Here is a 22,176-nt window from a genome sequence, read left to right as displayed (position 1 = left end):
CACAGTGCTACTAATTATTCCTGTTTTCTTCTCCAAAAGAAATTTTTGTCAGCTTCACAAAAAATAGATCAATAGCATAGAAATTCTAGCTTTTTCCCTAAGGCCTAGAGAGATGTTTGGGGCAGACATCTGTTATTTAGGAAGAGAATTTGGACCATTTTCTATATGGATTACTGTCATAAATGGAGCTCCAAACTTGGGCTTCATCTCAGGAGATGCAATACGTAAGTTTAAGTTTGTAGTCATCCCAGAAATCATTTTGAATTCTGTAAAAAATTTAAAAATAAAAAACACATTTCAAGTTTTACTCATTAAGTTTTACTCCCTTCCACAATTTCTGTTTTTTCCAACAGTTCCCCAAAAGCTACCTAACACCAAAAATGTTTGATGCAAAATGTGCAAAAATATTTAAAATTTCTTAACAATTTTTCCTTCAAAAATAATTTTTACAATGCCATTTACTTCACTAGATACGTAATTTGTTCAAATCAACATTAACCCATTTAAAGCAACTGAAACGGCTATGCGGATGTTTATGAATTTTATTCTTTTTCTAATTTGGTATAAATAAAAAGTCATGGAAGTATTTCATGTAGGTATAACCAGCATTTTATTCCTACAGCCCAAATCTGTCTTAAACCTAAAACTATTTAGGTGTAAGAAAAATAAAGAAAACAGTGCTGCAGCTGTTAGTCTGCACTGGAAGACAGAAGAACAAAGCAAACAAGGCAGTGTAATGCAGAACAGCTTGAAGAAAAGTGGTTGTTTACTATCACTGCAATAAAGCTTTGTTGTTAGGAATGGTAATAAAGGCAATGATTAGAAAAGAATCTAAATCTCCCTTACTACAATGCCCAAATGTAGGTGTCAAATTCTGCTCAAGAAAAGCTCCATGGGAACAAGAGCTTCAGCAGAATAGCATACTTCTTCCCAAATCTATTACTAAATGTATGTGGTAAGTAGATATGATTAAACTTCAGATTTCTTAGGTGATGGTATTTCAGCTGGATGGTAATATATTATAGTCCCTGTCCTCCCAAATGCAAACAAACAAAGCATGCTTTTTTTTCCCTAACATCATTTTCTCTGAAAAGCAGCAGCTTCTTATCAGCAAATGGGTATGCTGACTTTTCTATGTGAAAGTCAAGACAAAAAAAGGGATTTTTTTTTTGGTAGGACATAAAGCATTAGTAAAAAGTTTTTTCTAAAATGACCAAACATAACAAATGTATTAATTTATTTGTACATATTTAATTTGTATAATTATATTTTTTTTTAATTTCTTGTGCTCAGTAGCCATTTATTTTTCATTCAGGCTTTATGAATGAATTCAATTTGTAGTTAATAATAAATACAACTTGACCATGAACAGCTGGTAACACAGACATCATCAGCTTTTGTGCCATCTTATAAAAGGTTCTTTCCTCTCTGTGGCAGTTTCTACAGCTTAAAAGAAAGCACCAACCATGTAGTCTCTTGAGCAAACCTTTTATCAAGTACTTCAGTGAACCTAATAGGAATAATAATGCATAATTTCTCAAGCAACAATGCCCATCACCAGTTTAAATCTCAAAATACACGAGAGTATACAGATAGCTATCTAAAGGTGAAATACACTTCTGCCAGGCACAGACCAAAAGATTGTGTCTGCAGAGATAAAATACACAGGAGTAGAATATTTGAATCACTCATTAAAAGCCAGAGCAACAGTGCCGCTTTTAGTCACTTAGATAAATGGCAGAACCAAGATGACAGTTTCTGGATCACATCTGAGGAACTTGTATGACTTCCCCACACAGCTCAATTTGTACTACATTTTTCCTATAAATAAAAGTATTTCCCATCAGGCCATAGTGTCTTTTGCTCCCCTCTACATCCAGCAAGTATAAAGACATTTTACTAACCATCTACTTCAAGGCAAATTCTCCCTGTGCACACACTCTGGGCTAGGAGACAAAGAAATAAAGAGGGGCATCTTAAGAAATAGAGATATCCTAGAAAAGATATCTAATGTGTTTTAAGATCTAAGCATTATAAATGTTTTTGTTCCTTACCATATCCAAAACATTTTAAGAAATTAAAAGAAAGCATTATAGGTCATGGGTAGGGCACAGGAGCCTTTGATTCTAAGTCCTCCCATGCTACTTAACTTTCATCGGCTTCTTTTTGGCCTCCTCATCCTCCAAACTCCTTGGAGCTGATCAGCTGGTTCACATTTTTCACATTTGTGTGTAACAGCACAGTTACAGTGGAAACTGCTAGGATACTCTCCAACCATTTTTGCAGTAGCCACGTTCAGAGCTGTGACTTTATACAGTGCTATAATGAAAGTTTCCTCATGAAGCATGACCATGCACAGGAGTATAGGCTTCATCTCCACACATCTGAAACCTTTTACTTTTAACATTTCAGGTATAGAACACAATTTTCTAAATAATGAAGACATATTTCTATTTTATGAACATGTTAATCAAATACAGTCAAGCCTCTTAAGGTACTTAGGGGAATCAATTCCTAATAGATTGGATGTATAAGATTAAATTAGGATTGTTTACTCAAACATTATAAACAGATCAATTTACTCCCACAACATTGCAGTGACAGTGACCATCCAGCAACATTTAGTATGTTGCTCTGTAAAATGAATTACCACATTGTGAACTGTTAAAATACTTTCTTTAATCCCTTAAGACTTCTCTGAACATCCCTGTGCAGGACAGACAGTTATTCAGAGCTCAGGACAGTTGTTCACAGTTGTTCAGAGCCCAGAACAACAGATTCACAGGTAGAAAGGGGGAATGAAATTAATCCCGTTTGGGAGGGGGAGGTGTGTTGCAAACACAACTTACATAAACGTTAAGTATCTTGTTCATGCATGTTTTATTTTTCCTAACACAGAAGATAATGGCCTTGGGTGGGGGAAAAAAAAAAAAAAGTTTGGTGTTTAAGAATTTAAAATATTTTGAGGATTTTTTCCTGATCTGTCTAAATCCTTAAATCCTACTGTGATAATCTAATATGGTAGATATAGAGCAAAAAGTTTTCATTTTGCCAAAACATGAGACAAATAGTTAAACGCAAATCATAAAAAGAGAAATTCTCTCTCAGCCATGCAATCCAACTCTAAACAGTCCTGTAAACTCCCAGCTTCAGACTGTAATTATTCATTTTGTTTTTAATTGAAAGTCAGTATTTTCTATGGAAAGTAGACATGATGTGAAAACTCTTTTATGTGAAAATAAAAATAATCTAATTTAAGGAAAGAGTTTGATCCACCACTGAAAAAAAATAAATAAATTAGATACTTAGAGAAAAACTGCTTCTTCCAAACAGACCAAAACTACATGGCTCTTTCATGGCTCTTTCAGAGAACTACCACCAGCAGCCATTTGGTAGAGCAGCAGTTTTACCCTCAAATCTCTATTTTAATATTCTTTCGCATAAGCACACGAAGCGTTTAGTTTCTTTAATAAAAGATTTGCATGACATACTCCTTTTTGATCTAAATGTTACCAATTATGTTATATTAAATCAAGAAGGCTATAAAGCCCTAATGGCAGGAAACATTGTGGCAGCCTCTCATTCCCATCAAAAAATTAAATTAAATTTAAATCATTAAATTAAATCATTAAATTAACTTTTCAGAGGTTAAAGATTTTCTGAATGCTATTTCTCTAACAGAGAACAGTGTGCTTTTAAAATCAGATACTGAAGCTTATTGATTGAAGTGGATAGCCTTGTTTATAAGAAAACCTTTAAATTATGATTTACCTTATTTTTTTTCAATCTTACAGCTATTACCTAAATTATTTTTCTAGGAGATTACTTTTGTAAATAGGAAATTCTTCAAAGAACTAGTCAAAAAAACTTCAGGAGCATTTTCTGTTACCACAGTTGTTAATTACCATTTACTTTATGAACCAGCCTCTTAGCATCACATATCTTGGCAAGAATATTTATTTGATTTCCATTAAACTCATGAGAAAGACTCATATTGATTTCAGTGGGAAGTGGATTAAATTCTAATAAAAGTTGACTACACATGGTTTTCTGCATTCAGATGTGAAGCAATACTTGCTTTATTTTGTCCTATGCTAACAACAAAATCTACTGCCATATCACAGTTGCTATGGTCCAAGAAAATTACATTCTGCTCTGAATATTTGGAGTGTTCAGGAATAGAACCCTTAAAGACTTCCTTTTTCTGTTTATTCTGATCTCTTCTGTTTTGCTTAATTTAAATATGGAACATCACTGTTACTACACTAGTGATGCTATCCATCTGCGAGAAATAAAATTTGGAATCTGTTGGCTGCAAATTTTGTGGGGTTTTTTTGTTTGTTTGTTTTAAGTAGAAAAAAAAATGTAATTTCACAAAAAGAAGCAAGCTTAAGAAGTATATGGCAGTAAAACCAAAGAATATTTTTCTTTCTACATTCCTGTCCTGTTAACATTGCTTCTGATAAAAAGAATAGCCAAAGAATAAGAAAAATGCTACTATTGCTCTTATACACGTAAAATATACCTGCAGCACCAAAAGCAGGCTACAGTTGTGAGGTAAGTACATACGTCAATACAACCAAATTGTTTTTTTCTAAGTACTGTCATATAAGTGCAAAAGCGATATCAGAAAGGATTGAAATTTATATTTGGTTAATCCAATGACAAGGAACATGTTCTTATAATCACTGTAACTAAGTTTATGACCATTCTGTACATTAGAATTATAGAAAGAAACATCAAAGATCAGAAAATGCTGCAGAAAATACTTTTCCAAAGACAAACAGAATGCTGTTCATTTCATGGCAGGATAATAAAAATGTTCACAAAATAATTTAACATAATAGTATGCATTGTGGAAAAGGTAGAAAAGCATCAATAAATAGGATTGGCATTAAAATGACAAAGGAAAACATAAGCAAAATAATTCATGCAAAGAATCTGAAATACTGTATTTGTCTTTAAAATATGATCTTTTGGAGCCGCATTGACATATATGGAGGGAAAAAAAATTAACTTGGGTATAAGACAAAATTAGACACTGTTTAGAGGTGATTTCATCACAGTTATTGTTTTAATGGCACTTTATCCCGAGTGTAGTAGAGAAACTAGTCATTGCGTGTGAAATTGTTTAAAAAATACACCATCCCAAGTAAAGCAGAATGCAAGTTATTCCTGCAGTGGACTTAAAAATTTCACTAAAGAGTCAGCCAAATAAGCACAGCCCGTTGTGACCTCAGTGGCTGAAGTATTTTAGTTTGCAACTACAGTTCACCAAGAATGTTTTAAAAGGCTTGAAGTTTTAGCATTCGTTTATGCAATAGGTCCCGTTTTCTACAGCAACCCAAGCTCACAAATAAAGGGACAAAAATACAAATGAATTGGATGATGCAGCCTTGAAAGACCTTCTTAGATGTCATTGATCAGTTCGGTATGTGTTTTCTAAAAACAGCCTGAAGAAAAGCTGCCACAAAACTGCCACATTACACAGACCAGATTAAACACTTTCTTGTTTAATCTACAAATCTAATGCTTAAATTACCTGTGAACAATTATCCTGAATAATCTCAGAGGAACGGTAATTATGGATACAAAGTCTTTCATCTCAATTAAGACTGAATATAGAAACAGCAAGTAGTGAATAACTTTCCATAAACAAAGATCTGTAACCATTAAAGAGATCAAGATTTGTTATTGTTACTCTCATACCGAGGCAAAGAAAAAATTACAAAATAAAGATACATCTAATCAGGATTTAGCAGCACTCAAAGTTTGAATGTGTAACTCATAATGGGACTGCAGGGCAAACACAGTGATGGAATTAGAAATTAATCTGAATGTCTCCATAAATCATAAACTAGTCTAGATTTTTCTGAAGCAAATGGAAGTAGTTAAGAAATCAGTACCTACACTGAAAAGGGGAACCGGCTGTCATCTGGCTTCAGGGCTGCACAGGCCTCCTCATCACACGGCCTTCATCCTTGTAAACCAACTCCTGATTTTAATCACTTAACATCTCACCGGAGCTGTAGAGTAAAGTTGAGTCACCTGCGTTACAAACATAATGCAACTACCCACTTCCAAGAATGATCATATATGTACTACATATTGAGACTAAAATAAAAATCATATAATTATTCCCCTTTAATGGCAAAAAATTTGAGTCTCCTCAACAAAAAACTTAGTACAAGCAGTGCCTAAAACATTTAGAAAGAAATCAGAAACAGACATCCTTTATCTGAAAGTACAATTCATAGGGAGCACAGTAAAACTTCAAAACAGTTATCATTGCCTTGATAAAAATATGTAATGTGAGATAAACTTCCTGTTATTACAGTAAAAAGCCAAGTCTTCACTTGCAGATGTTGCAGTTTTATTTGTATTAACATTCCCCCAGTGAAGTAGAAAAATTTCTAACTAATAATAAACAAGAGTTGATAAAAGATGAATGGCACGTTAATTAAACACGGCATGAAGATGCTGTGAGACCCAGCCACAAGAAGAAAAATATTAATCAACATAATTTTCCTCCATTTCCACTTTTCTGACTGAAAATAAACCCTCCATTTGCAAACCCACTCTTCTGCCTTACGATTTTGACATTCTTTTCCTGCAGCAGCTTGTTGTGCACAAAACAAAATATAGTAGAAGACAAAAAGCATTTGTCATTCATCAATTTGTAAAGAAGCCTCTGCAATACTGGTTTCCCTTTGCTATTGCTACTGAAGTTCACATATGAACAAATTGTCTATGAAATACATAAACAGAAATTATTTCTCCTAATTCCAGATTATTTCCCGTATTTCTGTTATTACCCTTTGCATGCAGTCTGATTTGATGGAAAATAATGATAAAACGATGAAGCCTCAAAGATTTTTCAAAAGAAATACCAAATCTCTTCCTCCTCTTTCTGAACTGTAAGGTCTAAATGGAAAAACATATCCCATCACTGTATCCTGTTAGCAAAGCTGTTTTCCAAGAAGCCACACTTTACGTATCTCTTCTCAGGAAAATAAACTACTAAGTCATTACTGTTTTTTTTTATAATTTTTAATTTTTTTCAATACCCTACTTTTCTATTAGAAGGATCTATTCTATGAGCTGCAACGTGTGTTTGTATTCTCCTTTCATTTCTCTTAATAACAGCTGAGAGAATTCTCAAAGAAATAGGTCTTTTTCCAGTTAATCAGTAAAGTTAGGGATGATTTTGCACTACAGTGTGTATATATACCTCCTGCTGATGTAAGCAGAAGATCTGCACATGCAAGGGCTCTGGAAGACCTAGTGTACAATCTGCAAAGTATGAAGAACATTTTGCACGTCTGAAATCACCTTGGAACACATTTCTGAACACTTGAAGGAGAAGTTCATTGCGAACAGTCATGGCCCATTGATCTGGGATAAATGACTCCATCAAGAATATTCTATTTAGTTTTAAGCCACCTTCTGATCATTTGGAGCAAGTTCCACTTGGATCAGATGACCTCCTGAGGTCCCCTCCAACCTGATTTTTCCCACAATTCTATTAATTCAACATTTTTATCTGAAAGCATAAAGATTTTTTAGCTATAGTATCACACCCCAGCTTTCCGTATTCTATTGCTTTTATAAACACCATGAAGAAAGCAAAACAATTCTCTTTCTCTACCCTGCGTTGCACTAAATGCTGTACATTTGAAAACATGTTCCACATAAATTTGGGTAAATTTGAATTTTCTTTGCATCTTAAATTGCAAATAAAATAAAATATACTGAAAGATCCATTAAAAAATATACTGAAAATTCCATAAAATATACTGAAAACTCACATTATATCTTAAAATATTTTGATACTACTGCAGTGAAATTTAAAAAAAAAAAAACACAACAACACAGAATAAACAAACAAACAAAAATTATAATCACGTGCTTTACATCAGAGCATCTTTTGTTACACCTGCATAGGATTTCAGCCAGCGAAGCTGCCCAGTTAGGCCATAGTTCCAGGGAAGCACTAAAGCATGAGTTTAATGCATTTCTGAATCAATGCCTTATACCACACATGATCTCTCTCACTTCAGAGAGATTTTCTTTCTCCCTGTAAGTTAGTCAGGTAATACTTTCTCTTTCATGCCCTCTAAAGGTATATAAATAAATAAATAAATAAATAAAAACTCTCTATGATGTCTGTACATTCTAATATTTAGGCAAGAGTACTATCAAGTTGACAAAAAAAAATAATAATTCCTTGAGTGCCTTTCAAGAACTCTGAATGCTTTTCCTTTACTGTAGCCTTAAATCATAGCTTTGCAGAAAAGACTGTTATTAGTTCAAACAATGAACATCTCTGTATTACCATTTCTTTCCAGTAATCGAAAATCCAGTAACTCGATCAAACATTTGACTCATTACAGATTATAAGATTTCATTTTGGTACTAAAAAGAAAGAAGTAATGATTTGATTTTTGCTATTAAATGATGTACATTTCTACTCCATTACAGATTTTAAAAAATACCAAATATAACTTGATGAGAAACAAGACATAGGGATACAAAGCTATCCCAAATATTGCCACAATGTCACATACAGTTTCCATTCTGTAATAAATGAGCTTTAAATAATCCTCAATCTATTTCACCCAGAAAAGATCAAAGAGAGAAAATTACTCCCTATGAAATGATTGAGATTGAATTGTACATGAAAAAAAAAAAATAAGAAGTGTGTTATCAATGGTAGCATTATTTTTTCCAAAACCGAGCTTCTAGCAATCCACATTGAAACTTTTCAAGTACCACAATAAAGTATGAAGCTGCATTTACAGTGAGTAGATTTCCATGCCTTCAGGAAGTAGTTTTTTTCTGATGTCACAGACCAGCCTTGATTTGAATAATCTTAGCAGTTTTGTCACTCACAGAATAAAATGGTGACTGCTTAAATTTCTTGAGGATGAGCTTGACTGCCAGTGAAATTTGTAACACATAATTGAGGAAAGTGTGTTAGGTTCCCAAGATAAAACTATCCTTGGCTCCTACACTTTCTCAACGTAAAAAATTATGTCCTCCAAAAGACAGTGAGAGCAGAAAGCTCATTTAGGTGCACTGACTTGCAATCTGGAGAAATATATTTGTTTTAATGAGTTCTCAGGAAAAAGACTCGTGTTGTCCTGATTGTAATTTGGGGCATAAAAACTACTGCCTAAAATTTGGTGAAATAGTAATTCCTGCACCACTTACAGAACAACATGGCACATCTTGCAAAGCTTTCTGGTACAGGTATCTTCATTAAAAACGACATATGAAATTCGTATTCATTCAGTCCTAGTACAACTACCACTAATACTGACAAGTGTCCATTTAAGTTTCATTGTTTCTTTGGAATCCAACTTCCATGATGATTTGTGCAAACTAAACTCACCTGTTCAAATATTCGTGCAACTTCACTCATCACATTGCTAATGCAATTCAGTACTGACTAATAACATCTTCTACCATGTTCTGGTCCTCTATGCAGCAGATTGTCAATGAAGTGCATTACAATAAAGTAGGGACACTCATTTATTTATTATTGATGATAAAGTGGGATTTAAACAAGCAATTATGCAGGTTTCCAATCGTAATTCCAATGATTCCACTGGATTTTTTTTTCTCTTTCTAACTGGTATTTAGGAAAAGAAAAATTAAGACTTTACCAATACATTTAGAACTTTATGCTGTTGATTACATCTCATTCTACAAAAAATTTAACTTCCTTTTTACTTCTACTTTTCTATTTTAAATGCAGATAGATACATAACTATCTTTGCCAAAGTCCATATTAATCTTGAGCCCTCTGTTAAGAGGACAATCCTTCTCTTTCATTCTCTTAAGAGCTCCAAGTCTATTGAATCAAGAAACTACATTTTATGACAGAAGCAATCAATTCACCAACTTTATTTCACCCCAAAAAATACAAATGCCAGTACGCAGAACCACAGACAGCTTACACCCTGTTATATTCCACTGAAAATAAACACTTGAGATTAGTAAAGGAATTAACTGGCTATAGGTATTAGAAATTAATTGGCTACAATGTTGTGCAAATTTTCTGATAACATTTCCCCATTCTATTCAAATTATTTATTTTGATGAGCTGCAAGGTCAGCTAAAACCCCAGACACACCACCATAAATAAGGAGGAGCAAGAGGTCGGGGAACAGGGATTTGAAATCATTTTCAAGTTCGAAACAGGAAAGAACTGTGTTTTCTGTATAGAACAGCTGGAAGTCCACCTAGAAAGTCTCATAAGGACATGGTTCTGGTGACTGACACTACAAGAGCCTAAATTAAGGATGAAGGACAACACACAGATTTATCCCCTGGAACCTTCCATCGTGGCCACAGAAGACCTTCTCGTTCAAGATATTTCAGTGAATGACTATGAATTTAAGCCAGCAATCTGAAACAGATCTGAGTGCGGGATGTAGTCCTTCCTGGACTGGGAAAACGACTTAAGAGTTATACACTCCCTTTCTTTCAGCATAATGAATGGAAAGACTTAAATGACTTTAATGTTCTTTAAATTGCAGAGCTTGCATAGCAGTAGTGCCCTAGTAGCTTCTTCTTCCACCAACCTTGACATACACCCTTGGAGTTCAAAGCTTTATTAGAAAAACAGATTGAAGAGATGCATATTAGATATCTAGATAGATAGATAGATATCTCACAGGACGATCCTCTTTAGAATTTTTTAGTAATAGGTATTGAAAAGGGCATACCTTTAATGCAAAATACTGTATTGACATGTCCTAGAAATACCTATAGTACATATCAATATAGCATTTGCTAAAATTGATTTTTTTCACTGAATAATGAAGAAGTCACTGAATAATGAAGAAAGCACTCATAAAATGCTGAATATAAATTACTCCTGCCTATGGGTACAGTAGCTTAAATCTTCTTTCAAAGAGGGTTTTTTTCTTTTCCTTTCCTTTTTTTTTGTTTGTTTGTTTTAAATCCCTCTTTTCAGCATGTATATTTCACAGGATGCAGTTTGAAATATCCTTTTCTTCCATTGTTTTGTCAGTGGCACTACAGATGGAACAGATGCAGTCCCTGGAGTAACTGTAAACCATATTCACTTAATGTAAGCCGATGAGAAGAGAGACTTAATTATATAGGTACTACAGCAAAGGAAGTTAGTAAGTAAGGCCCTGACATGGAGCATTTGTTCACTTAGTAGCCACTAAAATTTGTTAGCTACATTTATCATCACCCTTACTGGTTTGTGCTTTAGCAGCCTTTAAGCATGTACATTAGTCACATACTAGTTACCTGATAATGAAAAATTCAAATGTAAAGACAAAAACAGTTGTATAAGGCTACACAATTTTTTGAATACAGAAACCAGTTTTTCTGTATTCAGAAAAAAAAAAAAGCAGCATTCTAATGGAATAAAAATGTGATACTCATATACTTGAGGAAACATCTGAGTTTTTTCTCATAGGAGTCACTGCCAAACAGCAAACAAATGGAAACAGTCTGTATGTTTAGGCAACAGAATGGTAACCTAAGGAAGAAGTGGAAATGACAGAATCACATTTGAAAGAAAACACTGGCCTCCTCTCCTCTGTTTGCTGTACATAGAACCAGTCATGCTGGGTGGGATGCTAGAACCCACGCCCAACAAAGCACACAGAACAAAGCAGCAAACAGGGTAATCTCTCCACGTCTGAATTTCACTAACAAAAACAGGCAAGAAAGAATAACAGTGGAAGCACTGGAGACTTTTTTTTTTTTATAACATGACGGACAATTAATTGCATGGGAAACCAGAAGGCATAGCATTGAGAAGTGCCTTTTAGAAATACTATATCCTATAAATCTAAAGCACAGTGTCAAAATACAAGAATTGGCAGTATTCATATTGTATCACATCTTTTCCGCAAAACTAAGGCAAAACTAAATACCTTATAAGGGAAAGGAATAAAGATGACTGAACTGTGTGACAAAAATGTCCCCAGTCCGTCATACCTTGCTTACTATAAATAAATTAGAAAATTGGAAAATAAAGTATTTGGGGCTAAACAAAATATCTTATTTCATTCAGAGTAAGTGACTTCATTCAGAAAGGTGAATACCACTTTTGGGAGAAAAAACAGAATTTTTTTATTATGTTCCTTTTCCAGTCAATTTTTATTTTAGCCAAAGCACTTCAGCCAATTTCATGCAAAAATCATAATTGTGTGTGCATTTTTCAGGATAAAAATATTTTAACTAAAAAATTCATTTGCCCCTAATAAAAATTCAGTGGGATTTGACTGGTAAAGGGATTTTGTAATTATTTATTGTCATCAAGAATAACTGAGATATTCACCAACCAAAACCACATTCATCTACCTAGCTTCACTGACTTTATGGACAGTTACCAAAAGTCCGGGCTGCTTCTGTGAAAGAGAAGAACCTTGCAAGGAAACTGCGCTGCGCTGCTTACTGAGTGATACGTATATCCAGGAATTTCAAAGTGCTGCATGATCATCCATAAATTAAAACTTACTACTTCACTGAAGGCAGAATTCCAATGATTTCTTAAGTGTAAACCAAGATACTAGATAGCCCTATTCCCTTGATGCCACCAAAAGTTATGTTGTACATGAGCCCTGTCTCCTCAGCTACCAAAACGGATGGATGTGATCCATCAAGCATGAAAAAATGAACATGCAACAAAACTTGGGGGTGTAAAATTGTGCCTAGCATTCAGCAGTGTAAGTAAACTCACATGCCTGACATGCACAGAGACAGAAGTTATGCTGCAGGGCAGAGACCAGGCATGGTAAGGTCATGCTGATTTAGGTAAAGTCCAGTAGTACACATGTAGTTTAGAGTCCCCTTGTCCCCTTGTCATCTTACTCTTTCTGCCTCCCTGGAGCATTGCTTTGTCCAAGTATTTGGAGAGCTGACCTTAACAAAAAGTGTAAGCTGAGACTGTCGCATGGGTTAGCCATAGAGACAGATATCCTATTCTGAAATATCTGAAAAAAAGCTCTTGCTGCTCCTGCACAAATGTCATAATGAATGCAGGGCACAGCTCTCATACCAGATCACCACTCTACTCCTCCTACTTCCTTTGACCTCTTTATCAAATCCCACACTCGTAGCTCAGCATTCCTTCCCACACACAAACACCTTCAATTGCAAGATCAAATTCAATGACCATCAGGGTGTCTTTCTTTTTACCCCACGTCCTTCTGGTCCTGAAGTGAAGTCATTCTTAAAATCAGGTGATGACATTCTAATCACACTGACAGAAAGGAAAAATGTCACGAAAGAGGAAAGTTAATGTCAGAGTTATTTTAATTAAAAGAACAACAACAAACTACTTCTGCAAAGACAAAGATTTTCTGTCTGTAAGAAAAAAAAAAAAGACAAAGCATGGGTGTGTATTTCCATTTGTACACTTTTGTACTTTTTTTTGAAGTCACCCCACCTTCTATCACTTTCCCAATACACAATCAAACAATCTTCTGTACCACTAAATATTTGATTCTCCGGTGGCAACATTATGAAATAAGATTCAGCTTAAGGCATGTTTTTTTGCCGGGCAACTGCAGCCTCCAGAAAATAAGGTATTTATAATGTAAATGTAGACAGGTCCTCAGATGCAATAGCATAAATGTTGATGGTATAGTCGTTTCAGAAATAATATTTTTTTGGAATTGTGTTAAAATTTCAAACTAAAGCAAGATGTATGAGCCACATATACAGGTGCTCATTGTATCAAGACACTTGTTATCTGTCATCCTGAATGCTCAATTCTGACAAACTGCAGACAGAAAAAATATTGATACTTTCTTCAATTGGATTAAAATTATATGAAAGTAACCTGAAGTTACCTAGCTTCTTTCTGTTAATGGAGTTTAGATTTCCCTTCTACAGTCTCAGAAGAACTGAACTTTCAATGAAGATTAATACTACATTCACTTCACTGCACATTAATGTAGAAGACATTATTTTGTGCTCCAGGAATTCCCACCGGCAAATGATATTAAATCCATGCATTGTCTCTCTAGCTATCCTGACATGTTGGCTTTAGCACTTCTGTAAATTCAGCCACAGCTGACAGTAGGACTTCATGCCAGAATTCTGGTTCAAGTATTCAACCACTTTGAAAAATATATTTATCTTGGAAGAAAGTACAGACCAGTACAAAACTAAAATTGCTGCTTCCAATGCCATTGAAATGTTTTTTATGGGAACACTGGAAAAGTTACTAAATTTCATTTTGAAATAGCATTTTTTTAGAACTCTTATTTTGAAGTATTAATTATATTATTTAATGTAATGTATTCATCTGTAAAGACTTGTCTTTAAGTGCGCTAATGTTTTTACACACTTAGAGCTTTACCTTTACTCCTTTTTTTTTTTTTTAAGTGAAATGTCCTCAAAACTGCTCTAATGAGAATATATGGAATAAGAACAATATATTGGTTATACCTTCCCTTTGCAGCTTAAGTAAGAAAACAAAGAGAAATCTCCATGTTCCATGGTATCATCCTTATTCAGATTTAAGTAAATATAGTCTGCAGAGATTTAACAGGTCCTCTCCCACTGCATATTGCAATTCAGTACTTACCAAACAAAACTTTGTTTTCAACCCCTACAAAACTTTGGTTTAGGAGAGGGCTGTAGAAGCTGTTAAGCTCTGAGAACTGTACAAAAGATTTCTTTCTTGGATGCATCCTTAATTGATATTATGATAATTACATACACAGATTAAAATTATGTGTGTAAATTTTTGTGCAGGGATAAAAGAACATTAGAGAAATGAGTGTGTTCCTTCAGATTGCCTAGAAATAATTCTTGGAAAATAGGATATTATTCAGAAGTTCATCATGCAGCAAAATGCCCAGAATGGAATCTTTCTCACTTGGGTTGAAGGAACATTGATGGTATTAAATCCCAAAGCTCTGTGTATTCCCAGTTTAACACCTATAGTAGCAAAAACAGCAACTACAAAACAAGCCAAGACAGTTTCTCTCCCCACCCCTCCTTTTATTTTTATTATTTTGTATTATTATTATTTTTGCCAGTCTATATAACTTAGTATCTCTATGGTGCAAATCCCAAACCAGGATTCTCAGAAAGGTATCAGAGTCTATCCTAGAACAAACTTTTAATTGCACTAGACTTTTCCTGCACTTGCACTACAATATTATTATGTAATCACTAAGTTCTGAAGAGTCCTCTTTTCCAAGAGACTACAGAAAATAACAGTGTAAGCATACGATCAGTCTATTCTGAAGACCTCTTCAAGTGCTTTACTTTGTATACAGGAGATGCCTGAAACAACTCTCCTTTGCCAGCCAATTTCAAAAAACCAAAACCTAAACATTTTAGAAACCAAGTGGATGTCACACAGACTTGAAAGTAGCATAAAAGACATAGGTAATTATTTGAAGCTCTGGAAAACACCAGCTCCAAGTTACCTTTTCCTTAACAAAGTATTAACTGCTTGGCACTGTAATTGCCTGCCACCTGAGTCCCAGGTAACTGTAACATATTGTCAGATTACTTTCTTACAATTACTATTCCTCTTCTATTATTTCCTGCTAGTGTTGCAAAATATAACAGAGCTGCAATACCTTCAGTCTTATTTCAATGGCATCAGTACATGGTCATATTCATACATCTCTCCCACAGTTCAGCAGCTCTCCTGGCACCTGATTCTGCAGAGCTCTCAACCCAACCTACACTGAAGTCAACAGAAGTTTCCCGCTGATCTTAATCCTTACACTGTGTAAGGCTGCCAGATGTTGAACAACCCCAGCTCCTCCTGATTTTGATCAATGACAATGTAGAGAGAGCCATTCAAAAAACCTGGTTCAAAGCAGTTTAAATCGGACACTATGAGAAAGTAGATCTCTTCAGTTAAACACACAAACTGAGACAATAGCAGAATCCTTTTCACTCTTGTTTTGTGAACATTACTATTCAGACTGGAATCTCAGTTTATGTTCCCTGGGAATCAGAGCCCACCAAGTCCCCAGACTTTCCAGTGTTTCCAAATAACCTGTGACACAGACTAACCTGCATAAATTCAAAGCGGAGAGCATATATGAGAAGGGAAATTGCATTTACATTTCATTTGCAACTTAGAAAGGTTTAAGATTGGTTTTGTGGCCTGTGAGTTAGACAGTGGTTCCTCACAATGATAAACTGCATGCATTTTTTGTTGTATGTGGTTTTTTGTTTTTTTTTTTTCTTCCCTCTATTGTGCTGCATTACCTTTCTAACATTATTGTGTAGCTAAGCAAAAGTATATTATATTTTGCTACAGTGGCAAGTGCAAGTAAAAAACTTATTCAGTGATAAAACACCACTCTTGAGGAACTGTCACACACCAGTTGAAGCAGTTACAGTTTCATGTTCAGACATAAATGAAGCAAACTATATATACAGTAGCTGTTTAAAATACTTTTTAATTTCTTGGGAAAATCACTTTGAGAGGTTTTCAACAACGGGTAAGTATGCTTAGTCCCCAGAGCAGCAAGGCCACTTGCAAAGGGAAGATTTGCCATATCTACCTTATTATTTGAGCTTAAATATTTTCCACTCCTGGTAACTAGACCCTACCCCAATCCCAATTACTCGTTCCATTGTTTGCAGTTTCTACAGATGTTAGTTATAGAAGGAGCAACTGCCTTATGCTTTCCTAGTTCTCCATTACCTGTTTTCCCTTTATTATTAATGTCTCTTCTTCTGCATATTGTAGAGGCAGACTGCTCTTTTATCAAATTAAAGTGATTTCTAATTGATAAGTAGAATTTCTTCCAGGAACTTAGTTAAAAGGAAAAAAAAAATCTAAAGGAATATAAGAGTTCCTGTTTAATCTTACTTTTAGCATTTGGAGGTGGAAGCAAAATTTGAGGTATTTACCATTTCTGTATAGCTTTAATATGGCTAGCAACAATTTAGTGGTAGCAATTTGTTGCTCCCATATTAGATGCAGTTGTAAAGTCAAGGCTTCTTTCCTGAGAATTCCCAAGGGAACACAGGCAGGAAACATGCAAGCATGGGAAAGGGAACAAGGCTGATCAGAGTGATGTGACTGGGCACCAGCACTTACAATGTATGTTAGAAGCAGTATCGTTTTTGTTTGGATTTCATCTTATTGGCATTAAATGTCGTGACAGAATGTTTATCACGTCCCTCTTCCATAATACACTTTCATCACACTACTTATATGGTGAAACTGTCTGTTACAGACTGGAAAAACTCTGAAGAGCTCTATGCACGTAAAATAGTTGGATACAACCGTCTTGACTCAGTCTGCCAACCAGGAAAGCAGACCCTTAGGAGGAAAATATCCTATCAGTCATATCCTTGTCTTAATCATACCTTCCATCCTGAAAAGACCTACTTCTTCCAAGTCATGCCAGTTTCAAGCTGCCTCTTTGATGGGTGCACTCAATTTGGAGTGAAGAAATCTGATTTGTAAAAGCTGTTCTTGGATCCTAAAGGCTTCTCTGTAGATTTTAAGGATTCTAGACTAAATGTCACAAGAGAAGTGTGACCTATTTTAGTTCAGTTCTGCATTTTCAGTCAGCACAAATGTAAAGTACAAAATAGGCTTCTTATTTATCCTTGCATCTCAACAATTTAGACTTTGTACCCAGAATACAACAGAAAACTTTGCACTATTTGCCTTTAAATCATTTTTATAAATGTTGTTTCACTTTCGCAGAAGATGGACTCGAACTTATACACTTCATGTCATACACCTCTACACTTTGAAATAACATGGCTTTCACTTAAAACTTTCTCCCTTTCTCCATTTACTCAAAAGAGTAAATGCCATTTACTGCCATTATTTCTACAAAGCATCCAGCAGGAAAACGAGGCCAAATTCACACGTCTCTGTCTCTCTCTATATATTTGCATGTGACCTACATATACAAAGCACTTACCCAGTGAACGCGCAAAGTCTAGATCCTGTACACACATGGGCTAGTTGTATTAACAGTAATGTCAACAGAAATGGCATACTTAGGCAGTTCTACATTTAGAAGTCTACAGTGCCTGAAACTGAAATTGTAGTCTTCAATCTTCTGAGAAATCAATTTTGCATTAGACCCTAATTCAGAAATATATGGAATAATGCAGATATTTCTTCACATGGTAAAAGACTGGTTTTCAACTAACTGTTTTTTTGAGCTCCTAGACAAGACTGCATTCCTTAAAATAAGACAATCAAACTATTACTTGTATCTCCACCTGTCATCTGATACTGATTTGGCTTTCTATAATCACAGACTGTTTACTGGTTACTTGTACACCAGCAGTAGCAAACTAAAACAAATATGAATACATATTTTCAAAATGACAGTTGTATCTGCTAAGTACTTTAAAGCTACATATTCAGCTTTAAATCATTACTGGATGTCTTGAGATTCCTATTTACATCATGTTTCTCAATTCATGTCTGTTGTGCAAGACTCATCAGAAAGTGCTGCCATAAAGAACATACCACCTCTCCCTTCTATTATTTATAAAGCAAAGCTTAGCTGCTGTAAATCTACTTAGAGATCTGGGTTCTGTAGATTCTAAATAGTACCCTTGTACTCTCCTCTCCCCCCTCTTTTGATTTTCAAGCGGGAAGAAAAATCAAATCTGTGAGATCTGGTTTAACTAGCCTGCAATTTACTAACTTTGCCCCTTTGGGAGTCACAGGCAGTAACTTATTTAATACAATCTGGATGACTTCTTTCACCTGGTGGGAGAAATCATCACTGCCTCTTTTCACACCCACATGGACCTAGTTGTTCCTCATATCAGGAGGAAAGGACTGGAAATGTTCTGTTTTGTTGCTGTGTTCTTCTCCAACTTTAAAATTCTTTTTATCCTATCCTGATTTTGTTTTATCAGAGACCTAGACTTGTAAAATAAATACTTACACTGGATAATTTGTTTCAGGAATAGCACTGCTGTTTCCTCCAAACTCTGTCATTTCTCAAAAAGCTAATTGTATCCTATGGCCATAACATAGCTACTCCCTTGTCATTCTTGAGTAACTTGCATATCAGAAACAATATTTTGTTAAGTAATGGCTTACACGCCTGGACAACTCCCAGTGCTCAGCTAATTCTAATTGCATTTGTGACCAACTAAGATTGTGCCTCATGGCAGTTCTTTCAGATCAGCTGACAGTCCTAACCTGTCACTCCAAAGCAACATGTTTGTATGACTATGCTCTAATTACTGATCTTTTCTGTTCAGATAACCATGACTTCCTGATTTGCTAATATATGGAGCGCAGCCAAATTACAGCACTTCAAAAGAAATATTCTACCAATTCATCCTATGTCTACTGAAAGTGCAAAAGGGGCATTAGCTGACTCAGAAGATAGATTCTTACATGTTTTTACCGAAGAGGCTAACATACAGATCTCCACAGAAGCTGCCTAATGAAAGGCTCTACCTGTCAAGAGGATGACTACTAAGAAGAACAACCTGCAAAAATTACAGGCTAAATTAGTCTTTGAGAATGTCTACAAAATGAGAGATTAAAAACGTATAAACCAAAATTCATCCACATTCTTACCATACCTGTTCATCCTGCTCAGTACATAAAGATTATCCATGGATTTTATTCCTGTTACCTTCAGTTCCCTGTTGCACAGCTGAACTTTATGAGTTTTCCTTAAAGCCATCCCAGTACAGCTATTGATGTAACACTGTATACAGCCTCTCCTGGAACTAACGGTATATTATTTCAGAACAAAGGGGAGTGGTCCTTTCATTGTCCTGTTTTTTACAGAAGGAGCACATACAGACTTTTAGCAGCCTGATCAAAGCGTACCTATTGATTAAATTAAAATGAAAACAAAAATGTCTGGGTTTTGTTCAGGAAAGTAAATGCCAGCTTATATGCATATTCTCTTTATGCCTCAAAAATAGCATTCTCCTTCATGAGCAGTGCCATTGATTGTTGCTATTCGGGCAAATGTCTAAGAACATTTTGTTCAGTAATTATTGTGGGCTTGAGCACACAGACTATAGAAGAGAAATCTATTTTAAACTCAAAACCCAGTGTGCCCTTCACTGCAGACACGGCTGTGACTAACAGAGATGTCATGCTTATTATCTTTACCAGATGCAGAAGCTCAAAATGAACTATCGAGCTCATTAGAACACACAAAGCAAGGGACAGCATCCAACAGCCATAGCAACAAATTACTGGGATCCAGGCAAACTAGCTAACTACAAATTGAAGTGGAAAAAAAGGGTGAGCATAAGACCTATAGTAATCATTCACAGCAAACCCAAGAGTCAAACAAATAGCCTGCTTTTTGATGGCCTTGGAAGCATCAGAAAGGAATACACCAAAATGCTAGCATGTTTCAGTGACTAACAGGTGAAAAAAAAATATGTTATCAATAATTAGATAAAAATACAAGCAACAGATGTACAGTAGCCAGGGATTTGATTAGAACTCCTACTAAGGAAAAACTTACAGCTAGAAAACATTTCTATAAGAACAATTCCACATCAGAGGTGCTATGTACCTCCTCATCTCAAGCATGTCTGCTGCATTTCTGTGTGTTTAGCAGACTTCTAACTCTTCTGGCCAGAGAAGATTAACAGACAGAATTGTAGGGGTTGGAAGGGACCTCAAGAGATCATCGGGTCCAACCCAACTAATTAAATAGAATTTTTCCACAGTTTCCCTAGAGCCACTTAACTTCTCAGACTGAACTCGCTAGTAAGTAGAGAGATTTGCCCTTATTTTTCATTTGCATAAAACTGTACCCTTACCATTTTGCTGCCTGCACCTCAAAATACCTTGTGATCTGTTATTTACATTGTAAATAAATGTTTAGTGGAATTACATAGCATATACATTGGAATAACAGAATTGAGAACTGGGCTCAGGAACTGGGCATAGAATTTCTTATCAATTTTGCCTTACTCCTAAGTTTATTTTCATTTGGTCTTGCTATCCTTATTTCTCTTTTTGGGTCTTGCATCTCACAAAGGATTGTTTGAGGTTTACTGATATAAGGCCCTACTCTCACCATCCTACGGCCTTCTGAACAAGAAAGGTTTATGTTTCGAATGAGGTTGGGTTTCTATCTCTACATTTCTCTCAGCATTCAGAAGTGATGGGTAGGAGTTTTAAGTGTTATAACCCAAAAATCTCAGGTTTCGGTTATACTTGAAAAATAAGCATTTGCTTTATGTAACATAAATATATGCTAAATATATGTTAAAAAATAACATCAAAAAAGTCATTGTTTATTGTTGAGATCTCTTGATCAAGAAGGGGACATCACTGAGATCAAGGGTTCCATTCCATTCCATTCCATTAACCTAGTGTCAGAACACACTGGATACAAGCCAGCACTTGCCTTGGAAGGTTTGGATAATCCTTGGAAAACAGAAGGGGAGAAAACTAGAGTTCAAAGGGGCTTTTAGTATGATTTCAAGTCCTTGCTTACTGCAATGAGAAAAGGATAAGCAACACAAAATCATAGATACTCAAAGTCCTCCATCTTGACACAGCCAAAGACATCATGAGAGGCTGAGAGGAGTATGGAAGTTTCAGCAGTCCAAGGGATAAACTGGACATTTTATTTCAGCATATTTACCAGACTATGAGACTATTACTAATTGTGGCTGGAACTCAAAAACACCTTGAGAAACTGAACAAAATTCTGCTTACATTCTAGGGGAACTTTCTCTTTGGAAGAGTCCAAAGCAGTCTGGAAATCCTATGGGCCTCATTGCTATCCTTGAACAAACAGTACATAAAGCCTTGGTCTGTTATTTCATAAGAGGCTACTTTCTCTCTAGAAACATTTTCAGTGCCCATTCATTAACTTTATCCATAAAGATGAAAATAAATATGCTCATCAGAGCACCAAATTTCATGTAGGCTTGTGAAATTTTTAGCTACAAAAGAAAGAGAATCTTCAGCAAGAAAGAACCTTCAGGTTAAGAGGGCTACCAACAGATACGGAGGGTCATCTTCAATGCACAATCAATTATCTGTGTTTTTGCTGATGGTGTCAAATAAAAAAGGCCACATAAAAATAAAGAAAAAGTGTAATAAAAGAAAAACAATTAGGTCTAAGTACAGAGATTGTGTTTCTATCACTAAAGATTTTAAACCTTAGAGTTAGCTTCCTGAGCATGGTAAGATAAAAAGAAAGAAAGAAACTT

The 22,176-nt window shown here is 35.2% G+C and overlaps 1 long non-coding RNA gene across 6 annotated transcripts in view; it reads right to left on the bottom strand.

The window, feature by feature from the left end:
- LOC106039409 (uncharacterized) overlaps positions 1 to 22,176 on the bottom strand; it is a 319,959-nt gene that overhangs the window by 68,640 nt on the left and 229,143 nt on the right. For all 6 annotated transcript variants that reach the window (XR_010833403.1, XR_010833405.1, XR_010833406.1 and 3 more), the window contains one exon: positions 5,911 to 6,026. This is a non-coding gene — a long non-coding RNA (uncharacterized lncRNA). The remainder of the gene's footprint in view (positions 1 to 5,910; positions 6,027 to 22,176) is intronic.

The sequence above is a fragment of the Anser cygnoides genome, chromosome 8, assembly GCF_040182565.1.
Source record: "Anser cygnoides isolate HZ-2024a breed goose chromosome 8, Taihu_goose_T2T_genome, whole genome shotgun sequence".
In the NCBI taxonomy this organism is placed as follows: domain Eukaryota; kingdom Metazoa; phylum Chordata; class Aves; order Anseriformes; family Anatidae; genus Anser; species Anser cygnoides.
Note: the sequence above shows the minus strand (reverse complement) of the source record. Positions and strands in the feature narration are given on the sequence as shown.